This window comes from Molossus molossus, unplaced genomic scaffold (genome assembly GCF_014108415.1).
Source record: "Molossus molossus isolate mMolMol1 unplaced genomic scaffold, mMolMol1.p scaffold_m16_p_8, whole genome shotgun sequence".
NCBI classification, from domain to species: domain Eukaryota; kingdom Metazoa; phylum Chordata; class Mammalia; order Chiroptera; family Molossidae; genus Molossus; species Molossus molossus.
Window position 1 is genome coordinate 42,711,683 of NW_023425402.1, and position 10,884 is coordinate 42,722,566.

Sequence of the window (10,884 nt, forward strand, 5' to 3'; positions counted from 1 at the left end):
CATTTAAATTAAAGAATACATTATAAATTTCACCACCACTAATATGATTTATATCAATGAAGAAGGGAAAGAGAGAGGGAGACATTTTTGGTTAAGTTATACAAATATAAATATAAAGCAAGAAAAATGTGCACAACTATCTCAGATCTTGTTCCTGCAACTAGTCATAAAACTACAAATAGTATGGTTTTTCCATAGCTCATTCTAACTTTGTTTTGCCTCAGTCATAACTTAAGCTGCACAGGGTTTTTTACATAGCAGGATAACCCGAACCTTCATTGCTAAGAGATTGGAGCCATTGATAAACCTTAGCTGAAGAAATCCATCAAACTTTGTCACTGTCTGTGTAAGTACTTGGAGGCTCTAAAGAGGGTCTGAGTTACAAACATATACCTTTTCCCTCCATTTTACAGCAGCAAATATCCCAGTTCCTACTGTGTTCCCTTTTTTGCCTACTTGCTTAAAGGCACAAAAATCCCCAAATGCCATGTGGCAGTTTCAAGTTCAGTGAAACCATTATTGTATCCTTCAGTGAAAACTTTCCTTCTTTGGGAACTAAGATCATCTCTAAAGCAACACAGTACAAAGTCGCAAAAATAAAAATATTTTAAATGTTGCATGTAGGTGTAATAATGAGAGGATACACTTTCAAATCTATCCCTTGGTTCTCAAACCCAAGTATTCTGACTAGAGGAGAAATGGCGGTATACATTTGTGACCGATTTCAGAGCATAAACTGCATTTTGTAGAAAAGCAGTTCAGCTTCTCAAAACAGTTTTCTTCATGCTAGGGTCATAACAATGTTCCGTAGGACATTCTGCTGTTTTAAAGGTCACGTGCTTCAGGCAGATAGAGTATATGGTATATTGCAGATAATGGCTAGAAACTAAAAAACACATTTCTTCTCTTTCTAGGAGCCCACTTAGATTACATTTCTCAGTGTCCCTTACTCTTAAATGTTGTAATTAAATGAGTGCCTGCCAATGGAGTGTAGGTTGTATTTGATGACTGTCACCTCCAAACTTGGCTCAGTGACAGCCCACCCTCTCCATAAAATTCTCTGAGCAATCTTTCTCTAACCCATTCTTTGTCTGCTGAATACAGAAGACCAGTAGAGGGAAGGAGACTTGGGATCCCTGAATGACTGCATGGAGCAGAGCCTTTCACTCTGCCCCACTGACTCTAGTGAAGTGCATATGAAATAGAATTTTTTAAATTATCAACTTATTGTATTTATTTATTTTTTAAGCCCTTTCATTTGGGTTATTATAGTAATTAGCCTATCCTGACTAATACACAGAAATGTAACTAAAATCGATGGTGTGAGCCTTTGCCTCATTTTTTTTTATTTTAAAAATGATTTTCCAGATCAGAAGCTGTATTCTGTGGCATATCATGGTGCTGCATAAAGCAGTCAAGAAGTCCACAAATGGATGGGGTTGTTGAAATAAGTGTAACTCTAGTGTGAACAAACTATTGCTCTCTCACATGGGAGTCACCAAGTGGCTGGCTGTTCCTAGTATGGTTCCATATCACAAGGTCGGCACCGGTCTCTGCTGTTGGCAATTTGGGCACTCAGCAGCGTTCTTAGCGAATCAGCTTTGATGAGAAGTCCACACTGTTTGAACTCCTGTATGAACTCCTTCCCTGTGTGTATTGGTCTCCTATGGCTGCTGTAACAAATGACCACAACACTGTCAGCTTAACACAACAGAAATGTATTTCTCTCAGTTCTGGAGGACAGATGTCTGAAATCAAGGTGCTGGCAGGGCCATTTTCCCTCTGGAGACTCTCCAGGAGAATGCATTCCTTTCCTCTTCCAGGTTCTATGCTGCTCGCATTCCTGACCTGCATGGCTCCTACCTCTGCCTCCAAGGTTGCATCACCTTCTCCTCCTTGTGAATGTCGCATCTTTCTATTATAAGAACACTGGCAATGGCATTTAGAGCACATCTAGATAATGCAGGGTTATCTTCTCATCTCAAGATCCTCAATTTAATCACATCTACAAAGACTGCCCCCCCTTACTTTTCCAAATAGGGCAACATTTATAGGTTCTAGGGAATAAGCCCTGATAGCTTTGAGAGCACCATTCAGCCCATTACATTCTATCTTGCTCATTTTGTTTATGAATCCAATGAGAAAATACAGGGGTGGCTAGAAAAAGAGGCTAATTCATATCCATAAAATGGGTCACCCTGTCCCTCTGTTTATTGAGAGCCTCTTCTAAAGTGGGTCCCTTTGGTAAGCATTTACATGGAACACAAATAATGTCACATTCAGAGCTTCTCAGAACCTCTTGTCACCAATTCTCAATTTTACTCCTTTCAAATCCTTGAACATCTGACCAAACTATTACCAAATTCCAGGAAAAGTGGGCAACCAGATCTACTGTTCAAAGTGCTTTCATTGGGAGGATTTTCCTTCCACACAACTTTTAGGGCCACTCCTAACCGAAGCTATAATGCTGCTATGGTCCATTTCTAGCTTGTGTTTGTGTTATGTAAAATAGTTTGTAAACCAAGCTCAATAATTTTCTTTCAGTTTCTGAATCAGGGTCCCAGCATAAATTAAAAATGTATCCCAGATGGTTTAAATGAAGAGCCTTCAATAGAGAGGTTGCTTATAGAAGTAGGTAGGGTTAAAGGAACAGAGGAGCCCTGGCAGGTGTGGCTCGGTTGTTGGAGTGCCATCCGTGCACTGAAGGGTCACAGGTACAATTTCTGGTCAGGGCACATACCCAGGTTGTGATTTTGATCCCCAGTCAGGGCGTGTATGAAAGGCAACCAATCAATGTCTCTCTCTCTTTCTCCCCCCCCCCCCTCTCTCTAGAATCAAAGGGGGAAAAAAACATATCCTCAGGTGAGGATTTGAAAATAAAAGGAACAGAAGATGGTGAGGTATCCAGACACTAGCAAGAGTGTGATGCTCTATCATCTCTGGAAGTGAAGATACAAGAGAAGAAAACAGTGTTCCTGGGTTTCAGTGAGAATTAAAACTATGGTAAGAGGCTTCTCAGCAAGGGCTGTAGTTGTGGATGGAGGTAGCTAGGTTCAGAGATGCAACACTGAAGTCAGGGAAAAAGCATGGAAGAGATGCTCTACTCTCTCCATTCACCTGTTGATCTGTTATTGATTAAATCCAACTGGAAGTCAGCTGGTAAGAGAGCCAAAGTGATGCAGTACCCAAATGGGTCAGTATCCTAGGAAATAAAACAAGGCAAAATTGATCAGGAGGCACACAGATATAACCAGACAATTCATAGGAACTTTCAAGAGGTCGAACACGTGGGTTGAGGAAGAAGTGGCAAAGAGAGAAGCAAATGGTAATTGTAACAGTGGAGCACTGTTCCTGCCACTTGCCTGTGCCTTCATAATCTTCCACGTGATGAAAGAGTGCGGCTATGCACACCCTAGTTTATGACACGGAGGATCAGATAACACCCGGTCCATGGCAGGCAGCTCAGCTTACATGATCATTTGACATTCCGTGGTCAGAACGCAAATCCCTACCATGGTCCAGAAGCAATCCAGGATCTGTTTCTTTGTTTGTTTGTTTTTTATCCTCACCCGAGGACATTTTTCCATTTTTTTGTTCAGATAGAGTGGGAGGGAGAGAGAGAAAGAGAGAGAGAGAGAAACGTCAACGTGAAAAGGACACATCAAGTGGCTGCCATCCACAGGACCCAACCAGGGCCGGGGACAAACTGCAACCGAGGTACGTGCCCTTACTGGGAACCAAACCCGGGTCTCTCTGGACCGCAGGCCAATGCTCTAACCGCTGAGCCAAACCGGCCAGGCCAGGATCTGTTTCTTAAAAGAGTAGTTATTTGAAGAATAGGTTGTGGCTTCGCTCTAAAACCCTAGAGGACTGTTCTGTCATTCTAAATCAAGGCTTGCCAGAGGCCCCACAGAATTGCTTTCTGCCAAATGCTTCAAGCACCATTTGATCTGTTAGGTCTTAAGGCTCAAATAAAAGAGTAACTCGCACTGCAATCCATAGTACTAAGAAAGCCTTCTCTTACTCTGGCCCCATTCACAACTGGCAGCCTTACGGGTTTACTTGATAAGTGGATCATAGAAATACCCTCAAACATATATATTGTTTCAAAAGTTCACTGAGACTTACCAATCATTCACCTCTTTAATAGTGATGGTGAGCCCTGGCCGGTTTGGCTCAGCGGTTAGAGCGTTGGCCTGTGGTCCAGAGAGACCCGGGTTCGGTTCCCGCTAAGGGCACGTACTTCGGTTGCAGTTTGTCCCCGGCGGCCCTGGTCGGTCGTGCAGGTGGCAGCCACTCGATGTGTTCCTTTCATGTCGATGTTTCTCTCTCTCTCTCTGTTCCTCTCTCTCCCTCCCACTCTACCTGAGCAAAAAATGGAAAAATGTCCTCAGGAGACGATAAAAAAAAAAAAAAATAGTGATGGTGACAAAGTGTAGTAATTGTCTTTCACCAAAGAGAGAAAAAAAATCTCAACCTGCTAGAGACCACTGGACTGCCAAAAACTTTATTCATGTCACAGCCTTGGAATTTACATCATTTTCTTCCACTCCTACTCTTTGGCATGCATGTTCCTTACCAAGGAATCTATGGTACTTGCTACATCCTACTCCCCACATGCAGTCAGTATGATAGACCAAGCCAATGTTTTATGGCATGAAGAGACAAACAAGGTTCCCAGATTATTGCAGGATATTAGATAATTGGCACTGTCCTGAAGTAAGACTCTGAAGGAATACAGGTAAAAAACTACTTCTGTTATCTCTTTATTATAGAAGAGAAAATAATATTTAACAGATTGATAGCTGAAAATCAGATGCCAAAATTACGTTGATTTGCTTCAGTTAATTAACATCTTGAACAGCCATAAACTTGAAGTTACATGATTAATTGAATGATATTCCACTGTCGCCTTCCAAGACTCTCCTATTTCTGATCAAGCCAAATAGCAGAGTTAAATGGGTATATGATAAAAACTTATTACCCCTGAATCTTTCATGAACCTCTGACATTCACCCAAAAAGGTGACATTACTTTTGATCCACTGTTTCAAAAAAGGAGGGAATATTTTAGGAGCTTTGACTGCATACTGCATTAGCCCTCATCCCATGACATAAGGAACAAATGTGGAGATTCATCTAGGGGCTGAGTATGTCTAACACAACTCTACATTCAGGAATTGGAGAGGGTAGGTTTGGGGGCCCTGGGCTCACCGTGTGATGGACTAGAGCCAAAACTGCATTTATTATCTGGCCTTCATAAGCACCCATTTTGAAGTTGACCACAACAGCAATTTGGGTGCCAAATGACCAGCATCAGATCAGCATCCCAGGAATCCCCCCAAAGTCTGCTTATTTCCCTTCCCTTTTGGTGCAAGCTAGGAAAATTCATAGTACATCTTTATTAGATCATCACAGGGGATTTCCTCAAGGGATCCAACTTTCTCTTTATTTAAGAAGCTCTGGTTGATGAACTGATTCAGGTATAGAGATTGGTGAGGGACTGTGTCTCCCTATTGTGATGACTCCAGCCAGGCCTGTGTTCATTAACTTCAGAGTCAGATCTACAGATCAAGTAGCACTTTAGTAGGTTGCCTATCTATTCCAGTCCCAGGGACATCATAATAAATTAGACACCACCATAAATAATCATGGACTAAGCCATTCTAATTAGCACTCTGCTGCTCACTCCTGTAGCCATGTCCACTTTGTCTCTGGCATTTAAGTCCTGCCACTTGGCCTCTGGCAATCTGGAATACCATCACACCTACTGAAGTCAGAGAACCCATTCAGAGACTGACCCCTTTCCCCCTTATCATTCCGAAGGCGATCAGAATTATGTCACCCCATAGTTCGCCAATTTGACATAGGGATTATTTTGAATGGAAGGCAACTGGGAAAACGGAGACACAGAAGACCCCTCTAGCTGCCTAATAGCATACATTTTCCTTGTGAAGCTCTTCTCCTCTCCTGTACCAAGAAAAGGACAATGACTCCTATCCCCGGACCTGAGATGGCACTGAAATGAGTCTGCAGAAACAAACCTTGTGGAAAACACCCTTATGTACCATTAGTTTCCCCCACATGCTTCCTAGTCACTTTCCCACAATCTCTTAGCCTTGAAGCCCAGATGCTTCCCTTGGTCTGGTTACTCCTCCACACTGTATTGCCTTTCGTTAAAATGGTATACAAGTCCCTGAGTCTAACCACTTCTTTGGGCTTTTCATGTTTTTTATTTCCCAGAAGCTCACGTGCATGTGAAATTAAAAGTATTATGCTCAATGAAAGTTATAAAATTTTTTCCTGTTAATCTGCCTTGTGTTAGTTTAATTCACAGGTCTCAGTTAAAACCTAAGAGGATAGAGGAAAATCACTCTAGAATCCCCAGACTACAAAAAAATATCCACTACAGAGTTTTTCAAATTACCAATGTACATTTACCAATGTGTTTCTCAAACACGGTGAGGGGGTGATCAAGGGAGTTGCATACAATAAATCATCTCCAACATTGCTAATTCCCTAAGCCGTTGGAGTCCCCCCTCCACATTATTGCAATGAATTTCTAACATATATCTCAATTTAATGTAAGCTACCAATAATTCCAGGTTTTAGTTAAGAAACTGACAAATCAGTAAAGCTACTCCTCACTGTTAAGTCCTCAAATTAAGAATTTCAATTAATATTGGTAATAAGTGCACCAATATTAATAATTTTAGTCCAATATAAAGATATGTTTCTTTTTGCTGTGTTTAGTGCTCTGAGACCCTATTCCTACACATTTCTATATGTGAAAATCAGCCAAATTCTATAATTCCAAGCTATCTCCTCCCAGGGTAGATTTTGTACTTGTCCCCCTGGAAATGCTGCGATCTATTCGCCTCACAGATCTGGTGACATTGTAAGAGTAGAAGGCAGACACAAGGAAGATCAGCATCCGTTTGGAAGGTAACTTCCTTTATTGAAGTCATTACAGGACCTCAAGAAGCAAGGAATTAATGTCATCTGACAAGGGAGAAGGGCTGCTTTTCTTAACCAGGGATATTCAATGGGATTTAGAGATTCAGGTTTTTAAGATTCATCCAATTCTACCCAAATTTTCCCATTACAATTTTTAGGTCTCACCCTTTCCCAATGAACACCACAACTTTCACTTAGGGAATTATTGAGGCTGTGAACTTAAGTTGTAATTTTGAAAGCCTCTTTGGATCATGTTTTAAAACATTTCAAATCTGTAGCTATAAGAGGGCCTCTTGCCTTAGCCGGTTTGGCTCAGCAGTTGGAGCGTCGACCTGTGGTCCAGAGAGACCCGGGTTCGGTTCCCGCTAAGGGCACGTACCTCAGTGCAGTTTGTCCCCGGCCCTGGTTGGGTCGTGTGGGTGGCAGCCACTCAATGTGTCCCTTTCACGTCGATGTTTCTCTCTCTCCCTTCTTCTCTCTCCCTGAACAAAAAAGAGGTCCTCAGGTAAGGATAAAAAAAAAAAAAAAAAAAAAGAGGGCCTCTTAATGTAGCCAAGGATCTCAAACATGAGTTAATTCTGTTTCTGTATGCCCTTCAAGGCAGGTAGAAGCAGCCATCTTACTCAAGTCTTGATAGTCCTTATTTCTATCACAACTTTACAATACAGCAGCCACTTGTTCTGTCCAAGGCTTTGGTTTCCATAGCTACAGTAGTCCGCCTTATCCACACTTTTATTTTCAGCAGTTTCAGTTACCCGTCAACCATATTTCAAAAATATTAAATTAAAAATTCCAGAAATAAACATTCTATACATTTTTAATTGTTCACCATTCTGGGTAGCATGATGAAATCTTGAACTGTCTCACTCCCTCCCTGCCTGGACATGAATCATCCCTTTGTCCAATGTCTCCACACTTGTACACACTTTAATCACTTAGTAGCATCTCTGTTATCAGATCAGCAGCCATGGTATCTCAAGGCTTGTGTTCAAATAACCCTACCAGGCAAACTTAATAATGGCCCCAAAGTGCACGAGTAGTGATGCTGGTAGTTCAGATATGCCACAGAGAAGCCATAAAGTGCTTTGTTTTAGTAAAAGGGTAAAAGTTCTCAACTTAGGGGGGGGGAGTGTCATGCTGAGGTTGCTAAGATCTACAGTAGGAATGTGTCTTCTATGGGTGCAATTGTGAAGGAAAGAGAAAGTCATGCTAGTTTTGCTGTCGCACCTCAAACTGCAAAAGTTTATAGCCACAGTGCATAATAAATGCTTAGTTAAGGTGGAATTGGTATTAATTTGTGGGTGGAGGAAGAACAGAAAATGTGTTCCTATTGATGCCAATGTGTTGAGCAAGAATGCATTGAGTCTATAGAAAAACTTCAGCAAGGGGTCACCTGAAACAAATAATACCCAGCCATTATTGCCAGATAGCCAGTAAGAAATTGTTACAGAGATTCAGGAATAGGATTGGCCTGCAAAATATTTTTTTATTTTTTTGCTATTTTGGGGTTGGGTGGAGAAAATATTCACATAATTTACATTTTATTATAGTAAATTGATATAATTGTTCTATTTTATTATTGGTTATTGTTGTTAATCTCTTATTGTACCTAATTTAAAAAACTTTATCATAGGTTTGTATGTATAGGGGAAAAAACATAGTATGTATAAGGTACTAGCCACGGTTTCAGGCATTTACTGGGAATCTGGGACCGTATCTATCCCCCACCAATAATGGGGAACTACTGTATTTCATTCTAGGTAACCATAGATGAAAATTCAACTATTTGCTGCATGGAAAACAGTATTCCACTTCCCACTGGTCATAAAATTATCACTCAACTAGGTCAACTAACCAATTCTATATTATCATCTTTGGAAGTTGATTTCCTGATCAAAATTTGGTGCTGAATACTATAGAAGGATGGCATACACCTCCTTTCTGCATTCTAAAAATATCGTAAGTACTTCACACTGACAGAACCCAAATTTGTGAGGTAATCTGAGAAATGTCATTTTTAGTCCTCCAGATACTTAATACTGGGGAGGGAAGGAGAATGTATCAAGGGGATAAGGATGGATTTGTAGAGCCAATAAACATCTAGCACACTAAGTGATTAATATTTAGGGTAGACTCTAGGATGTGAACTCCAAATATCTACTCTAATGATAAGTTAAAAATTTGTTCCCCAAATTCATCTGGCTGCTCTTTTGCCTCACAAACTCCCATACTTCTTTTCTTTCTAGAAAAAAGACCAGTTACCACTGTTACAATTATGTAATAATGACAGTAATAATTCAAGCATAATGAGAACACTTAAATGTGTTGAATAAATAAAGCTTTGTCGAGCAGTTATTTGTTGTTTTGTGACCATACAACATCTTTATTAAATTTTCACTATAAGAAATGAACTCAGAAAACATTTGAAATTCAACTATATATGGACAGATGATAAACCCTAACTACACAGCATGCTCATTAAAATGTAAGTGTATTTGATTCCACACTTATTAATCAGAACACAAGCCACATTCAGAGGTGAGGTGTGAATGTCATAAACATAATGCTACCTACCAGGCAAGACTCATAATCTACCCACCCTCTCATTACCAACTGGCTAGGTAACCACTACTCTTGAAAGACTGGTTCTTAGGATGGCTTCCTCACAGGGAGAAACTCAGTTTAAATATAATGCATCAGGGATGACAAAGAAGGAATTCCAACTGGATGTGTTTCTTTTTCCCAGTGGCAAATTCAAAAACAAAATTTAAAACTGAGAAAAAGAGCAACCTAACTGGCTTCTCTAAAATTATAAAAAAGGGACCCAGGGACACCTGGGGACTGACAGAGTCTACAAACTGTGCATATGGACTGGCAAAACACTCCTTGAACTCAGTCTTGTATTTAAATTGGGAAATACACAGTAATGTCAAGACCCTCTCTTTTTAGAAATGGCTGTATTATTTAAACCTTCCAAAAGTTTTAGTTTTAGAATGGCTTTTAAGTTGGACATCGTCTCTGTGTACATGTTCAATTACAATGTGACCTTCTGATGGCTGCATTAGATTATTATAATTAGGTAGATAGCCGACAAGTGATGTGTTTCACTGTGTGTTTACTCTCAAAGTAGATACATAAAGGACACATTCCCTGGGAAAATCTCACCAATCAGAATGGGAAAAATCAAATTCTAGTTAGAACTTCTATTTAAGACCAGACATATCTCTGAGGAATGAAGATATGAAAGAAAATTTGTTCCCATGTGGACATGTAAACATGACTTTATGTGGTAAAATGAAAAAGACAAAGAAAAAAGACCTAAGATCTGGGCTTCCCCACCCCTCACCCTGGTTTTTAACCAGTAGAAAGAAACTTTAATTTCTCAAAGGATATATCAAAACATAGACCTGTAAGTCTAGAAGAGCTCCAATGGGTAATTCAGATCACCCTTTGTGTACTACACAAAAGGTACTACTACCTAAAATTCCTGTTTATTACACATCTAGAGGTGGCTATGACCACCTTCTTCCTAAGTCACAAAGCCCTTTTAGTGATATATTCCAGAATCTGTCTTCATCTGGTAGTGGTTCTATACTTCAATTATAATTTTTAATTTAGATCTCTGAATCCCCTTCAGGAACACAGAGCTATGCTCCTTCCTACTATTTTTAAGTGTTAAAGAAATAACAGTAAAATTAAAAGCTGTGCCTTTTAATTCCCAGATGTGCCTTCCCTTTGTATTTTATATTAGGAAAACCAACTTCTAATACTTGCATAATCTGCAGTTTTGAAACAAGGAATCTGTTTCTATTTCTCTTCCTTCCACTATACTTCTGGTTTAGATGTCATCTGCCTAAAATACATAAGATTAAAAATGAATTCCAAATACACTATTAAGGACTTGTTCTCCAAGGTTACTTTGTCAAAG